Below are 18,148 nucleotides of genomic sequence, written 5' to 3' on the forward strand. Positions count from 1 at the left end.
TTAACTAAAAATTAATATAAACTTTAGCATCTTTCCTTGATAAATTCGGAAATTATAACAGTACAAAAATTCAATAAATTTAAAAAATTATCTTTACTATATTGCAACTTTAATTACCCTACATTCTTTTTCTAATTTTAATAAATTTTTAGATATAGCACAACAATACTTTTTTTTAAATGAAATTTGAATTGCTGTCATTGCTGATTTCAATATTTTATCCAAAGCTTTTATCCAATATTGACAAACAAAGCCTTAAGATTTAGCCTTATTTTTTGGGTAATAAGTAAGTTTCTTCTTAAAGTCTGGTTTTCAAAATTTTTTTTAAATTTAGCAGGATAGCATTTATAAAATAACATATTAACTATAAATTGCACCAGGTGAAATACATGATTCAAAAATAGTATGAAACTTTCTACAGAGGAGATTATTGGAATAGAGTTACCAAATTACCATTATTTTACCATTACCATTTATTTCTTGAGTAGTAGGTTTCATTAAGAAAAGGATTTTCAAAATTTCAATTAGGTCGTTATTTAAAATTAACCAAAATTTGAATCTTTCTTGTTCAATAACTAATTCAATTTTTTATTTCACAAAGATATTTTTATATCATTTAAAATTTTTAAAAAAAATTAGATTTTAAGTGTTACTGGTTTTTATTTCTGTACAAGCTCTTTCTAATTGTAATAAAATATTTTTACGTGCAGTTTACATTGTTACTTTTCATTGTCTTAATGATGGTTCATTCGCACGCGCATTGCGATGATATTAAATATTTTTTGTGTTCACTTAATCAATGCTATCTAACGTATAATAAAATATAAAAAAAACATAACTTTAAACTTTAATTAAACATAATTAACTTTAATTAAAAATGTAAAAAATACTCCCAAAACATTATTTTACTATATTACATCTATTATAAACTAATTTCGAATCCTCTTTAAATTTTTAACTATTATTAGCATGTTATTCAAGAGGAACAAATGTTGCCACAGAAACCTTAAGCAATCTTTTATAACTTGGAATTTTCTTGTCATAGTTTAAAATTAATTGCAATTAAAAAAAATTGAAAACTGAAAGCTGACCTTTAATATATGAAACAGACAGAAAAGAGGATGACAAAAAATTAAAAATACATGGTGAATATCGATTAGGTAAAGTAATTAACCACATGTAAAATAATCGAAAGGCAACTGACCTGCAGTGTATCCAAAACAAAGCTGAATCTATAAATTGGTTCTGAAGGCAGTCATTTAACGAAAAAATAAAATTGTACCGCATAACTCCTTGCACGAATGAATCAGTAATAAAATGAGCAGAAAGAACTTCAAGTAATAAATCAATGTCGATGCCATTTTGCGTAATAATTTCTCATCAGTTAATTTTTAGAAATTTAATGCTAGCGAAAGAGAGAAAAAAAAAAGTCGTCTGAAAAATGACATTTCAATAAATGATGCGGATTTATAAATTCATTTCAAAACTTTTTATGTTTATAAATAATTTTTGAAGGATAAATTTCCAGGAAAAAGAGAATGAAGTATCGTTTATATGTTTTAAAATTATATTTTTTAGTCTGTTTTACATCATGTTGCAATGTTCCTTTTAAACTGGATTTTTTTGAAAGCGAAAATTGTAGAAGAATAGTTTTGAGAATATTACAAAAACAGACGATCAGAAAAACCAAACGACTTTATTCTCTTTTAAAGGAGATAAATTTGTATTTTATTGAATTTATTCTTTAAATAAAACTTAACATCGCAGATTTTTTTTAAAAAAATTCTATTATGAATTCTTGATTTTTTAAAATTTTTCATGAATTATTGAAAAGTTTTGTTGAAGCTAAAATTATTGGCCTTTGAAATACATTTGTTGCGCGCATTTTTGTATTTAATTTTGTCGTAGAATGATGAGAATCGATTGTAATAGACTGGACTCAAAATTTGATGTAAAATACGATTTTTGTGACAAAATAGCTTCACAAATTTTATTTAGCCATTTCTTTGTTGCTTTGCTTTATCAAGTTCATATAAAAATTAAGATGATGGTTAGCACATACAGTGGCTCAAAAAATTGAGAGCACACATTATTTTTGCTTGATAAATCCGACTTTCAATATAAATAACACATTACCGGGAAGTGCAAACTTGTTTTTACTTTTACACATAACAAATGATTTATTTTAGAGTAAAAATAAAGAAAAAACAACGAAATTCTTCTAAATTGAAAAGTTTCTGAAGCATTTTAAATAAACATACGCAGAATTTTGCCTAAAAAAATTAAGAATACACCAATGAAATTTTTGCAACATCTCGATTAGAAAGAACGTCTCACTAATAAGTTGCATGTCTTTTAGCTCTTATAATTGCCTTTTAACGTCATGGTACCGATTCGACCAATTTTTGGTGGTATCTGAAGATATTTTACCCCATTCTTCTGGCAACACTTGTTTTAATTGGGTTTTGTTTCTAATTGTGTGTTTTTGAACCACTTTTTCGAGTATTTCCCACTAATATTCAATGGCATTGATGTCGGGGTACTGTGGCGGTGTGTGTAACTGCTGTTTGCAATGAAAAAGACACCATATTTTGATGTTACGTGCATTCTGTTTGGGGCCGTTGTCCTGCTGGAAAATGGAATTTCCATCTAAACCCAAATTTTTAGCACTTTCCTTTAGATTGTTGCGACCATATGGTTAATCCAACTTGTTTCAGAAACTTTTCAAATCATAGGCAGAAGTGTAAGTGCTGAAACTGTGCGAAATGCCATTAGACAAGCTGGATATAAAATTCGCATTTTTAGAGAGAAACCGTTCATCAGCTTGCAAATTCAGAAAAAGCACTTGAAGTTTGCAAAAACTCATCAATTGAAGACCAATAACCCTTGGAAGAAAGCTATATTTAGTAATGAAAGAAAACTCAACATTTTTGGCAGTGACAGACATCGTTCTGTATGGAGAAAGCCTAATACTGCTTTGGACCCAAAAATTTTTACATACTACAGTTAAACATGATGGTGACTCACTCATGATTTGAGATTGCATGGCTTCATCCGGGGTAGGAAATTTAATTTTTATAGATGGCATTATAAACGATAGGGTTTACTTGGATATACTTCGAAGCAATCTAAAGGAAAGTGCTAAACATTTGGGTTTCGATGGGAATTTCATTGTCCAGTAGGACAACGACCCGCACGTAACGTCAAAATATGGTGTCTTTTTCATTCAAAACAGCAGTTACACACACCACCACAGTACCCCGACATCAATGCCTTTGAATATCTGTGGTCCACATTCGAAGCAGTGGTCCAAAAACGCAAAATTAGAAACAAATGCCATTAAAAACAAGTAGTGCAAGAAGAATCGGGTAAAATATCTTCAGATACCACCCAAAATTGGTCTATTACAATTGGTCGAATCGAGGCCATTATAAAAGCCAAAAGACATGCAACTAAATACTGACACGTTCTTTTTTGCAAGATATTACAAGAATTTCATTGGTGTATTCTTAATTTTTTGAGGCAAAATTCTGCGTATGTTTATTTAAAATGCTTCTGAAATTTTTCAGTTTAGAAGTTTTTCGTCGATTTTTCTTTATTTTTACTCTAAATTAAACCCTTTATTAAGTGTAACAATAAAAACATGTTTGCACTTCCCCTTAATGTGTTATTTATATTGAAAGTCGGATTTATCAAGTAAAAATAAGGTGTACTCTCAATTTTTTGAGCCAGTGTATCTATAATATGATTTAAAAATTGTATACTAAATCATACACTAAAATCTATCTGTTTAAATTTCTGTTGGGTTTTTTTTTTTTTTTTTGAAATTTTGTGTATATATACACGGGGATAGACAAATTGACATACAGTCGACCATTTGACAGATTTGACACAAGATTTGGTGTGAATTTATAATTCTTACTATAAAACGATATATCACATTCAACCTATTACGTCTGCTATATTTCTGAGTCAACGTCTTTATATGCACACAAAAAGATGGAGAATGAGTCTTCTCTTTGATGAATTTCGCTTAAAATTTTATACAGATTCAAATTTGAATATAAAGACCGTATATCAAATGTTATTTGTCTAGCTTGTTTGGTTGAAGCGTTACCATGTTCTCAAGCAGAGAGATATTAAACTAAAATTGGTTTTCATAGAGTCAGGGAGGTTAAAAAGTTGAGAGTCATCGAAATATCGAGAATGACTTTTTTTTGTCAATTACAATGCTTTATTTTTGTGTCAATTGCAATGCCTTTTTTCTTTTATATATCTTTTATTTTCTTTTGTAAGCGATTTCCTTTACGAAGCGAAAGAAAAGAAAATAATTATATAAATCATATTTACTGAGAAAATTCTGAGATCGTTTGTTTATTCTTCTAACTGATTGCTATCTTAAAAAAATATAGCTGGCAGCTGTTTTTTTTTTTAATTTATGAGAAAAATAAAAATATGAATAATGAGTTTAAATAAATCATTATGCAATTCTAGTTGATTCTTCAAAATGTGATTTCTTTAAATTCAAGTAATTGTTTGTTTATTCAAATGATTGAAATGCTATCTGCCAAAAGATAACTTATCTCTTTGTATATTTATCTTATATAAATTAAATTGATATCTGCCGCGTATCTGTTCCTTTAGGAATGAAAGACTTATATGCAAAGCCTGATATTTTAAATTGTTGTAAGTGATGCCAGTAAGAAAAGAAATAAGTTAAGAAAAAAAAAGATTTCATATGATTACAGTTATCACGAATAACCTCTTCATTAATATATTTAAAATACATATTTCAATTGCACTGATCAAAAGTAGGGCAGATTTCCCACTGAACATAAATATCAGTGTAGAACTTTGAATAACAAATTTCTAAGAATTTTGCTTAACCAGTTAATTATTTTTGACGAGTATACTCGTCATGGAAAAAGTGAAACATTTTGCCTTTTGACGAGGTTTTTCGATGAAAATTATTATATTTATATAATAATTGTTTCATTATTATATTTATAATAATTATTTATTATATTTATGCAATATATATATATATTTATGACAATTTAGATACGCATTTTCCAAAGAAGTCGAAACATTTAACTGGTTGATTTATAATTAGTATAAAAATTTAATACAAATTATAAATATTTACATATCTTTGCTGATTATTAAACTGCTTTTTAATAATAAAAACAGGAGCTTTTATACCAGATTTTTTTTGTAAATGTCCGATAAAAATTTTTATTCAAGATTTTAAAGATTTTAATAATTCAAGCAATTTCAAATCTGTTTTACTAGATACTACTCTTCTACTCTTTTTTTTAAAACTTCCATAGCTTTTTATGAGTCTTTTTATTCTTTTATTTTTATATTTCAAGAATTTTGCTGAAGCGATTTTATAAAACTTTAATACAAATCTATACTTATAATAAAGCTCAATGTGTGTGTGTGTGTGTTGGCGCTCTACAGGCCAGGTCATTTGACATACAGCTATCAAATTTGGTACATGTATACCTTAGAGGTCGGGAATGTGCACCTGGGGTCCCTTTTTTTTGAAATTTTAATCAGAATTTTAATTATTAGTTAAAAACTAACTTTCCCGCCAAAAAAATTTTCCATTTTCCCCACCGCCAAATGAGTAAGGCTTCAGTTATTTTTTTCTCCCAACAGAATTGAGGCTAGGGTTAACATTTTTCGGCGGATTATTTCAAACGATTCTGTTTATTTTCTTAATGTTTTATGCATTTAAAATTAAACATTGTTAATGAATCGATCTTTCAGATTCATTCTAAAGTACTTTTGAATTAAAATAAAACAGAATAAAGGAAATTAAAAATGTCTAATTTGCATAGCGTTACCCCAAATGGCGTAGAAAAACTCACGCATTTGCGTTACCGCAATTGGCGTTGAAAATTCACGCATACGCATTGTGTTCTGATTGTTGCCATGTCAACCATTATCAACGGATGATTTAAATTATTTTTAGGTTAGTTGCATGCTTTTGTAAGTAAATTGTATTTATGTTAGTTATATATTTTTTTGTATATGCTTATAGTTTTAAGTACATCGTTTTTTAAGTAGTTTTTTTTAAACCTATTTTCAATGATTTAAATTATTTTTAGGTTAATTGCATGCTTTTGTAATTAAATTGTATTTATGTTAGTTATATACTTTTTTGTATATGCTTATAGTTTTAAGTACATCGTTTTTTAAGTAGTTTTTTTAAACCTGTTTTCGACCGATTATTTTAAACGATTCATTTTATTTTCTTAGTGTTTGATGCATTTAAAATTAAACATTGTTAATGAATCGATCTGTTCATGATGAATCTGAGAAATTTTTGTTGACAAATTCTTGAGATATTACATAAATTAAGAAAGATATTCTTTAGTGCCCATAAAGTTTAAACGCTCAGTGACTCTATTATCAGTAATCATAGTATTAAAAAAATGCTTTGTTTCAGTAAAAAATATTATTATATTAATTGCAGATTAATCATTTACACTTTAATTTAAAGCATAATTTCTACGAAGGGTAACAGAAAATTAGAGAGATACATATCACGCTATGACTGAAGGCCTTTGTAATATTATGAGTGAATTATATGACTATCAAAATTTGAAGTTTTAAAATATTTTGCTGAAGAATCTATTAAAGTTGGAATTGCGTAAAATATTTAATGGTACGACCGGAGTTTAACCCCCTGCTTGGAGCAATTTTTAAAAATCGCCAACAACGGCATTGCGAAATGTTCAAAAGCAAAGGAGCAGATGTTCAATTATAGTGCATAATAAAGATTGCCAACTTTGGCGCGTTATCGCAACTTGGCGAAGAAGTGGGTTAAACTCCGGTTCAACCTATTTAATTATTAAAATTTAACCGCACATTAAGATTGGCGAACCGGCTGGTCGCCAAAGGCGGCTAGTATTAAATATTTGTATATCCTATAGTCTGTGCATTTTCTGTAGGTGGTTCAAGGTCACATTTTCTAACTCATTATTGGTTGTCTGGTATAGTAATGAGGTAGAAAATGTGACCTTGAACCGCCTACAGAAAATACACAGACTATAAAATAGATAAATTGATTTTTAATAATAAAAACCAGAACCATTATACCAAATTATATTTTGTAAATGTCCGAGAAAAATGATTTCAGTAATTGAAACAATTTTCAATTTTTTTTACTAGATAATCGCCTCTACTCTTTTTTTTTAAACTTCCATATCTTTTGATGAATTATTATTATTTTTTTATTATTACATTCCAGATGAAAAGTTTTTTTTCCATACCATTCAGGACTTAGTATAAAAGTCAAACGTTTCAAAAGAATTAGACAATACTTTTTGGATTTATTTTATTTTATTATTCAATTTTGTTAACAGAATGCTCAAAACAAATGAAAGCATTATAAATAATTTCACATTATTGTATTATGGATGGCAACAATTACTCATCGTAATAATCAACTCTTCATGCCTGTTTTTAAATAAAGTTGAAACATAAATATCGAAACAAAAGACTTAGAAAGGATTCTGGTATTTTTATAACACCTTAAACGAAAAATTCAAAAGAAAATGGCATAAAGAACAATGACATCTAAGAGAAGCTTCCGCGAAGGTGTGAATGACTCATACATAGCCGTGCCACATGATTGATGAGGTCGCAGCTAGTGGTAACCAATCACCAATTATCAACTCGAATAATAGTTTGTATCGGTTTATTTATCTTACTGGTGGCACTTTCGTTGTTCCTTGTTTGCTTATTCTTCATGCAACAGATGGTTTCTCTTATATCTATGACTTTGAATGCTCTTTTTTTAGATTTCTGTATCGGATTATATATTGCAGTGGCAGATTTAGATATTTTGTGACCTTAGGAGGGCATAATATTTGACCCCGCTTTTAATAAGAAATAATCATATTAATAAGATAGTTAATTTCACAGTTCAGAAGATTTTTATATGTTAATGATTTTTTTAACATGTTAATATTTCTCAGTTCATTAATTTTGCAAATTTATATTTGTTTTTATTTAACCATTATGACTTCAGATTGTTCGGCAAATGTTTGTATAAAATTTTATTGCAGCAGATGTTCGATTATTTAAATATTCTAAAAACTAAAAGAGCGCAATGAAAAATATAGGAGCCTGACCAATTGATAACACGTTAATATTACGCTAATACTTTATCATTCGTAGAAATCGTATTTTTTACAAAGTTATTTGGCAACTAGGAAAATAAATTTTTTTAATTGATCTGCTTGCGTCCTTCTCTTAGCCTAATGGCTCTAGGCAGCTGAAAATCTAATTTATTGGAAATCTACTGATTATTTCTACATAAAAGTTTTATGTATTAATTTTTTAATTAATTTAACTGTACTTAGTACTCTCTTAAAATCTGGATAAGAAGATGCTCAACTACTACGTTCCCTAAGGCTGTGGGGAACCACGTGGGTTATGTACTGCGCTGTTACATATTTGTAATCAGCATCTTGATTTTATTAATACCAAACTTGGATGGCTTACTGGAATATTGCTAGTTTAAAACAAGAAACTATTTATTTCTTTTAGAATTTCTAAAGTCATATGTAATTCAAATAATCCTCTGTTCATTCGCTCACAATATTGTATTCGGAAATCGCACATATACTTTTTTGCGTTGTTTAAAAAGTAGTTTTGTTTTTGCCTATGTACTCCCCCCCCCCGAAAAGATAAAAAAGTGCTTTTACATTCGAAATGTTAGCACTGGCCTCAAACAAGCATACTTTCACCAAGGCTTATGGTGAATAGACACAAATATTGGTGAAAGCCCTCCCCCTCCGTTTCAGGAAATTTTCATCTTCAAAAGTTGGTAACTACTGCTGCTGTCCCTATAGAGACCAACGCAGCTATAGGAAAAAAGGCGGAAATTTTCCATAAAATCTTTTCGGAATTTTGAATGAATTTATCTTTAATATGAAGGACTTGTAGCGTGATTGGTATGAGTGAGGATAGAACCTGGGACTTTGTGGTTAGCAGCCCAGTAACATGACCACAATACAAAAGCAATTGCTCTGGTAGAGTAGCTGTTAACTGGCTTATAAGCTTTCACCACAGACTAATATCACTCAATATGAATGGATCAGAAACATAGAATGAATTATTGCGTTACATACATTTCATGCATTCTTCTAGGCAAACAGACAGACATCTTGCAAACGGATTGCGTACAATATTTCATAAATATTTGTAAATTTGGCGGAAGAGAAAGAGAATAAGAAATATCATGCTTTTAGCTTTTTACAATTTTTTCGAGTTACTGGGCGCCCAGAAATAAGCACCCAATAATGAATTGGGTACTTACGTATTAACGCCACCGCAGCTACAGATTTGGCGGTTTTTAAGTGCCGCCAATCACTTTCAAAATTCAACGCCACTGCAGCTACAGATTAAGCTTTTTATTGGTGCATTAGCGCAAAAAACTCTAAATCTGTAGCTACGGTGGCGTTAATACGTAAGTGCCAAGAATTGCAATATTTCAAAAACCACTGTACATAAATCATTCAAACTTTGAGAATAAACAATATTAACAACCAAATTTAGAATATCTTTTTTTTCTGTAATTGAAATAAAGCATATTTATTCATCTGTTTCTTTTTCTTTTTTTCGTTTCATTTTACATAAGAGGAGGGGGCGGGGGGCTTTTTTCTGATTACTCTCTGAATCATATTCCACGACAGAATGAATCCAGTAGCAAAAATGTGTTTTTGGATCGCAAAAATGCATTTTTTTTTTTATCTCAGAGGGGTCTCTGAAACGGAGAGAGTTAAACCCTCGAAGTCGATAAAAAAAATACTTTGTGTACTTCTTGCACAAGAAATAATAAAAATAAGTAATAATGCGATAAATATCATACTTGTCGCATTATTATGTTATTTCCTTCTCATATCCTTCCTTTAAGACCTTCCAAATTTGTTATATATTAAAAATTGGTCTTTCTAATATTTTTTGCTGACTGGCAAAAATTCTCGCAGTTAAATAAAGAGATCACACAAAATAAACACATAATAAGCCTCGTGGAAATACGACATTGTAAAAAAAGTTAAGTGACATCTATTCAAAATTTAACTGTTGTAGTCTTTCGGCGTAATATCTTTGTTTACGTTATTTAGTTAAAACTGTCACGCAAGGGTCAAAGACCATAAAGCATTGATTGATCGGAAAAAGCAACATCTCTCGGTTGTTTTCTAAGCTTGAAAGAAGATTTGGGATTATATGGTATGTACTATCATTTTTTTTTTTGTTCCTCTTTTCAAATCTGAAATGGATATGCGTGTAGAAAAATATTTTCATTGTTATGAATTTTGCCTTTCTATTATTAAACAAAACCATATATAGAATTTAAATGTTTAAACATTGTATTTAATTTAGAACAGATTTTGTTTTTGGAATTATTTCCCACAGATTGCTTCGCACTTTTCCCTATCTAAGCACTGCACAGTTGAATAACTGTTTTAAATGGAAATAAAATATCTATCGATTAGAATGAATTTTCAAATTTTCGATTAAAAATTAGCAAATAAGAAACGAAAATATTTTGAATAAAAATCTTTGGGAAATACTTCACGGTGTCCACTGCATTTTAAATAGAAGTAGGCAACATATTTTTATGAAATCTGGTTTAATGTTTTTGAAAGTATAGTTTGAATCTTAAATTTGAACAGTTAAAATATTTTCCCAAGATTATTTTGTAATATAATACTAGAATTCATAATCATGAATAGATGTTTGCATAATAAATTAAAAAAATACTTCAGCTAAATTTAAAAATATTTGCAACCTTTAGATATTTCGTATTCTAATTTTTTTACTTAATATATGATCTAAGAACGGAAATTATCGCTTTTATATATCTGCTAATGTTAAAATTTGTTATTAAAGGTTTGAGTCAAAATATTTTTAAAATAGAAATTTTGCTTTAATTTCTCAAAATTTTACAATTTTACATTGCATTTTTTTATAGTACTGTAAACTAGCCGCCTTTGTCGAGCAGCTGGTTCGAAGAAATTAATGCTCTCTAAAATTTTCTATTAAATATTTTATGTAACGTACTCTCTTAACAATTTCTACAACAAAATATTTTTGGGCTTCAAATTTTGATATTCATAACTAATATCAATAACCAACGAACTCACTAATATTATTAAGGAGGACTTATGCCATTGTACTATATACTTCTCTCTCTTATTCTCTCAGCTCACATAAAATTTCAACTTTAAATTAAAATGGAAACGATTAAACTTCAATTAATACAAAAATAATTTATTCTGCTGAAACTAAGTATATTTTTTCAAAAATATGAGTAAAGAAAACATAATCTTTCGGTATTGGAGTCTTATGGGCATTACAGAATGATTTCATGATTTATGCAATATTTCAAAGAATTATTCAATAAAAAATTCCCTGCTTCATCATAAAATTCAGTTTTCAGTTTAGCTTTCAAAAAGATTTAAATGACATAAATAATAATATTTTATTTTGTTTCAATCAATAAATATACCTTCAGAAACCTCTAATTTATACAATACTTTGGCCTTAATGAATTTTATAGACATTTCAGCTTTTAAATAATAATAATAAAAATAAAAAAAATAAAAAAAATGTTTCAATGTTCTAGGATTCTTTCAATCTGATCGAATTATAAAGTTTTGAAAATTGCAATTTCAGAACTATCTACAATTTTATAATTATTGAATAATCATTCTTGGGAAAATTCCGCGCACGTATTTTCTTAAGTCGATGGTCGATGGAGTGATTTAAAATTGCGCATTTTTGTAAGATAGTAAAATTCAAATTTTCATAGCTCTATCAATTTTAGTCGAAATAGAGTAGACCTTTTTTTTAATATCAAACTATACGTCCTTGACGATTGGCTAGTTCGCTGGAAATATTGGAAATATCATTTCATTATGTCATTTCATTTTCTTTAAATTGTTTTTTTTATTACAGATTTAAAACTTATCTTTTTATTTCACGCAATTGAATTCAGTTGCTATTATGTTTATATTTTTCACTTTGATATAGAATTTCTTACACCCTCAACTTCGAATCTAATCAAAACATTATATCAAAAAGTTAAATACAAATAAAAATTCACTCAAAAAGGTTTATTAAAATTAAATTTTAACCGACTGAGCTCTAATGATATCTTTAAGGTCACCTAAAGATATAAAGTTTGATTAAGAAAATTGTATAGTTTCTCATCAGAATTAAGTGAAATTTAAATAGAATTATTGAAAGTTACATGAATAAAAGTGGAACAAAAATTTATTTAATTACTGCTAAAATGAAAAAAGAAGAGAACAGTTTTTCGCATTATGAGCTTATATCACAATTTTAAAAAGATTAAAAAAATACAGAGAATTATAACAATAAAAAAAACTGAAAATATTTGAATGGGTGTAACAAAAATGGAAAACGCCGAGATACGAAATGAGAGGTAGATTAGGTTTTGGGTTCAAATAAAGCGGTATTTATGATGATAATTTATTAATAATGAGATTTCGAAACAGATAAAGTCACTTCTAACATTACACTTTCCTAATGTTTTTATTAATTTTTCAAGGAAAAATTAAAAATAATTGGAACAAGCATGGCAATTTAAATTTGTAACACATGTTGAAAATCATACGCTTTCTTTTAAATGCGGGTAATTTTCGAATATCTATTACATGATGGCTCTTGATCTTTTTGACTGTAACTGTAAACTGGTGGAGTGGTACATATTTTCTCTTGAAAAGATCTATTTTCTATTTTTATTCAGAATTTAGATTTAACACCTATATTTGTCAGAGCTTTTTCGTTGAAAATAGGTTTATATTCCCAGAATAACAGTTTTCAAACTCAGTCATTTTGTTTTTCAAATGATGTATTTTCAAAAGACTTTCCTTTTTAATTTCATAAAACAAAAACGATTTATTTGCAAAATAATTTTTTAGAAGAATTTTAAATAGTTTAAGCGGAATAATATTACATTTCAGCTATATTGAGAAAGAGAGAGTGAGAGAGATTACTTAATTCATCTGTAATATATGAAGTATGAATGATTCTAGTGAGAATTTTCAAATAATTTCATTTTGTAAGACTATAAGGTAATAAAGAGTTTTTACGAGACAATGAGGTAAGTAAGTTGTTACTAGTCATTTTATTTTAGTTATATTAAATATTTTAAGCAAAACTTTAGAATAATATAAAATGTTTGTATTTTTCGCTTCGGTAAAAATATTACAGTTTAATCAATATGGCTAATTTAAAAGAATTTTCTACATAATTTTGAATTTTGATATTTTATGCTTTATGCCTTTTGGTCTATTAAATTGAGAAAAAAATAAAAATGTAAAAATTTTAATAACTTTCTAGAATTTTAACAAATAGAACTCCTCAAAGGTCTCTTTTTATCTAGGTCATATTAACTTATAATGAGAAATGATATAATTTTTACAAAAATTACAAAATGACTAGCCTTTTCCTATTCATCTTTTTGAAGTCCCATGCAATGGATATTTGAATCCTTCAAAGCAGTTTTCTGGATTTTCTTTTTCCAATATAAAAATGTCATAGGCTCTATACTAACTGCAAATTGAATCACAGAAATCTCTCAAAACGTTTTATAGGGCAGATGGTATACATATTCTAACAATAGTTTGTATATTTCAGCAATCATTTAGAATTTTTAAGTGAAAATCTTTTCTGGTGTCGAAAATAATTTGTTCACCTGTGCCTTTATGTTTTAATATTTGTAGCAGTTAATATTCTTTCTTCTTTTTATTTTGCTATTTCTATATTTAGCGTACATTTACTCTGATGACGCTTGCAGGGACGAATCAAAATGAGATTAGGTGGTCACATCTCTTAAAAATGGTGACATACAATAGACTCTGATCGAATTGTTAGCTATTTCATATACATTGCGAGTACGATAGAAGGGTGTTCAGCAAAGTTAATTTTCTTTGGAAAACTACTCTGGAATAGTTCAAAGTAAGAACATATATATTATTTAAACAATTCTCTGAATAAAAGGGAAAAAAATAACACAAAAGTGTATTATAAGGATTTTTAATGCTATTATATAAATTGGTACATGATTTTTTTTGGAACAGTTGGAGGTGTTTTTTCGAACAAAGACAGACGCATAAGTTTTGGAGTGAGAAGTGTAGAGCTTTGCGATGCATCTCATGATTTCTTTTCTTTATTCGCCTCAATATCTCTTTAAAAAATCAGACGTATTTTGATTTTTAACTCATTGAACTTATAAAATAAAGACGCTTTTTCTTTTTCATTACTGGTTGGTGTTAGAAGATCATCAGATTCTACTTTCGTCGTTTTCTGATCCTCATTGTCAATTAATTCTTTAATTTTTCTGTCTTCCATATCCGAAATTTCTTTGCTGGTCAATCGATATTTCCCTTCTTTTTATTTTTTCGTACACGAAGTATAGAGGAAGTGTAGTGATCATGAGACAAATTTGAAATCGACATTTTAACAAATCTCTATGTTTCATACCTTTTAGAGTTAAAAACACATTTTTGGCATTATGTTTGTCTGTCTGTGAAGACGATGACTCAAACCTGTTTGAGCTAGATTGATATGTATATGGATTTACGACCGAATTTGTAGAATTTTATCATTTTTTTGAGCGAAATTCATTGTAAGTCTCTCTGTCTGGCTGTTTGATTAAAGTGAACTCAATAACTCTAAAACGCAAGAAGCTAGGTCTAAATTTTGTACACCCTTTTATTATTTAAAATATAAATTCTTTTCAAAAATCTATCAAAGGGCTGACGGTCTGTCGATATGTACTTTCACATTCATGGAAATGCAATAATTCATAAACGTGATGATTTAAATCAATGAAGGTGTGTTTTCTTTGATTACAATTGTAATTTAGTGTCAAATTTTGGTTTCAATCGGATTATTGTACGTATTACTAAGGGTCTTATAACTATGGAAAGAGTTTAGTGAAATAAAATGTTTTTATTGTCTGCGGAGTCTAATTAAACGGAATATTGATTATTGGAACTTAAAAATAACTGGAACCCCCCGAAAAAATAAAGCGAGATTCTTTGATTATGTGATTTGTAAGAGAGCCCTTTAGTAATAAATGACATTGATATTCTAAAATTCGCCATCGCTAGAAAGTGTCCCTCACATTCTATATTTCGCACTGTCTGTTAAAATCAAAGTAAACATCCACATAGGTGGCATTAATGAAGAGTTCCCATAGTTCCCATAGAATAAGTTCCATTTAGAAATAAAATTAATTTACCATTGCAATTTTAAATAAGACGATGGCAAAAACTCAATTAAAATCATTAGAACCGCGCGCCCATTAAAATCCTTAAGGGAATTTGGGATATAATTGATGAAAAGAAATTAAGAATTAATAATTTAAATTTTTTGTTATATATTTTTAAATAAATTTTATTTATTACGGGTAACAACAAGCATGGGATTAAAAATTTTCCCGACCATTTTTATCACAAATATTTTTCAAAGAGCAATTCAAATATTTTTCAAAGCAATGTGAAAAAAAACATATTGCATCACATTTTTGGGGGGGTTTTGAAAAATTTTCCACATTTGCTTGATGTACATTTTAATTCATGTTTCAACACAGACTGAAGTTCTATTATATATTTAAGTTCCTTCCCGCATGGTCTGAGGCTAGGAAGGGGTATCGCACAGTGTAAGTTAAAGTTACAGGTGTTCTTTACCTCACTCGTATTCCTCGCAATGATTCGAGCATTCGAAATAATCTTTTGATCCTGAAAAATGCTTGCGAGTGATCATAATTTTTACCATATCATTTATTTAACTTCTAAGCACCGCAATTCGGCTAAATTAGAGGTCATTAATTTACGTTGTGCTCGCACGTGCAAACGAGAAAAATGAAAAATGTCAAAAAAAAAAAGTACCCCACCTCCTGCACTCCAGTTATTGAAAATTGATCCTTGGCCTGAAGGCATTGCAGCCATTTTTCTATTTTTCTCTCTAAATCCATGTTTAATGAGTTTTACTTCAATTGAAGGGGAAAGAAAGAAATTCAAAATAAATTTAAAAAATAAAAATTTAAATCTGCTATAGCAAATTTCAAATTATCATGTTGAGAATATTATTTTTTTAAAGTCACTTGGCATTAATCATACAGAAAAACATCATCATGTTCTCACATCTCATATTTCGCATTCATCAACATTTAGAAAAGCGATGGTTTTTGACCTCCCTATTTCGCTTTCATTCCCATTTTCTTCTCTGTGCTTCTTCGGGCGAAAACTTCTTATGACCCTTCCCTTTATTGGCCAGACAGAGGAATCGGGTATATGGTGGACATTCGCGCCATGTTGTAACTTTTTGTTGGCCATAAATCGCCAAATGTGACAACCTCCTTTATCATTTTCTAATAATCCTAAAAGCGAAAAACTGATGTCTCAAAATCGATAAATCCACCAATTTTATGCTCGTGCAATTTAATTAAAACCCTCAAACTAAAACAACATCATATTCTCACAAGATAAAAAACAATACAATTTTATTATTTTTATGAAGATAATTTATTTATTTTTATTTGAAATTGTTCGAATATGGAAAAACAAGAATTACAAAAATGAAATATTTCTCTAATTTCGTACTAGAAATGTTTGAAATTAACGCCAAAAACAAACCGAGAGAAGACAATACTAGGATTTAAACAAAACAAAAAACATTGATTTTTTACGGATTAACGAGGTGCAAACTCTATAGCCACTAATGGCATTATTTACATAAAACTAGGCTTATGATTCTCTTTTTGAATCATGCAAGAACCAAAAATATTTTTGATAAATATTATCATTTATTATTGAAGAGCAATAAATATCTTATCAAATCCAATAATAGTACTACATTTCTTTAATTCAATAACCACATTAAAGAAGAAGTGCTACGAGATCAAAATAAGAATGATAGTTATGGAATGCACATAAAAGCAGATTTCTTCATCTCTAGGAAAGGTTATTGGACAATTTACCTTGGCGAGTTCCTGTAGCTATCTTTTCTCTCTAGAAAGAATTTTTTTTCTATAAGTTTAATATTGAAGCTATCAAGTGTCCATGTTTGCAACCCTGGCCGTATTACCTTCAGATACCTTGTAAAACTTTTCTCGAATAACATTTCACGGCCAACAACTTAATTTAGCACTGCTTGTTTTGATTTTTCGCGAGTGGAGTTAGGGATTTCATCTGGAGTAAAACAATTTGGAATTCAAAAGAATTTTTGGTTCCATTGTCGATTTCGTTGGAGAAAAAATTACTTTAATTAAAATTTTTTCTTCCAAATTAAGATACGGACCAGTTGCTAAAAATGATAGGCTTAACAAATCGCATGGATGAAATTTAGTATCAAATCGAAGATCTCAATTAAAATCTCAAACAAAATCGCTTAGGCCAATATTTATTTATACTTGATATTCTTTTTTATATTAATGAAATTAAACACAGAATAAATCATATTAGCAAAAACGTTTTAATTGCGCTTTGGTATTCACTTTAATGAATATATCACACACATTTTTCATTACTTTATATGTTCAACTGTGTATTGCGTCTTCATAACAATCAAAATGAAAAAAAAAACATTTATTCAATTTCATTTATAAGAATAAATTGTTTTTTTATTTGCGATCAATAAAGTTACAATAAAATTAATTAAGAATTAAATAAATATTAATATGAATTTAAAAATAATTAATACTAATGAAACAAATATTATGAAAATGAAAAGTAAGAAAATCTGCTTGACAATCATTATATATATTTTCATCTGACTTTTAATCTATGATACAAAACCAATTAGTTAGTTAGTTAGTTAATTTGGGATTTTTTGGCGTAAGGGCCAGATTTGGCCATGCTGCGCCAATAGTATGCTAGAAGTTACTGATCAAATGGTACGGTGAATTATATCAGTAAAAATCAAATGCAAATTTTAAAATACGAAGTGTTTACAATAGTAAACAAGGTTAAAAGTGTAAAAAGATTTGCTATTTAAATATGATGATAAAATCCAATTGTTTTCAGAAATGTAAAAATGTTACAATGGGGATTTTCTCCCACTAAATCACTGATACTCGGACATGATGCAT

At 28.4% G+C, this 18,148-nt stretch overlaps 2 protein-coding genes across 5 annotated transcripts in view; one reads left to right on the forward strand and one right to left on the reverse strand.

Moving 5' to 3' along the window:
- The window catches only part of LOC129963231 (monocarboxylate transporter 9-like), an 83,842-nt gene that overhangs the window by 41,484 nt on the left and 24,210 nt on the right, over positions 1 to 18,148 (reverse strand). The gene's annotated exons all lie outside the window — the stretch shown is intronic.
- The window catches only part of LOC129963234 (uncharacterized), a 43,905-nt gene continuing 35,792 nt past the window's right edge, over positions 10,036 to 18,148 (forward strand). Inside the window, exon 1 of the mRNA XM_056077444.1 lies at positions 10,036 to 10,251. The gene's annotated coding sequence lies outside the window, so the exon portion shown is untranslated. The remainder of the gene's footprint in view (positions 10,252 to 18,148) is intronic.

This window comes from Argiope bruennichi, chromosome 3 (genome assembly GCF_947563725.1).
Source record: "Argiope bruennichi chromosome 3, qqArgBrue1.1, whole genome shotgun sequence".
NCBI lineage: Eukaryota > Metazoa > Arthropoda > Arachnida > Araneae > Araneidae > Argiope > Argiope bruennichi.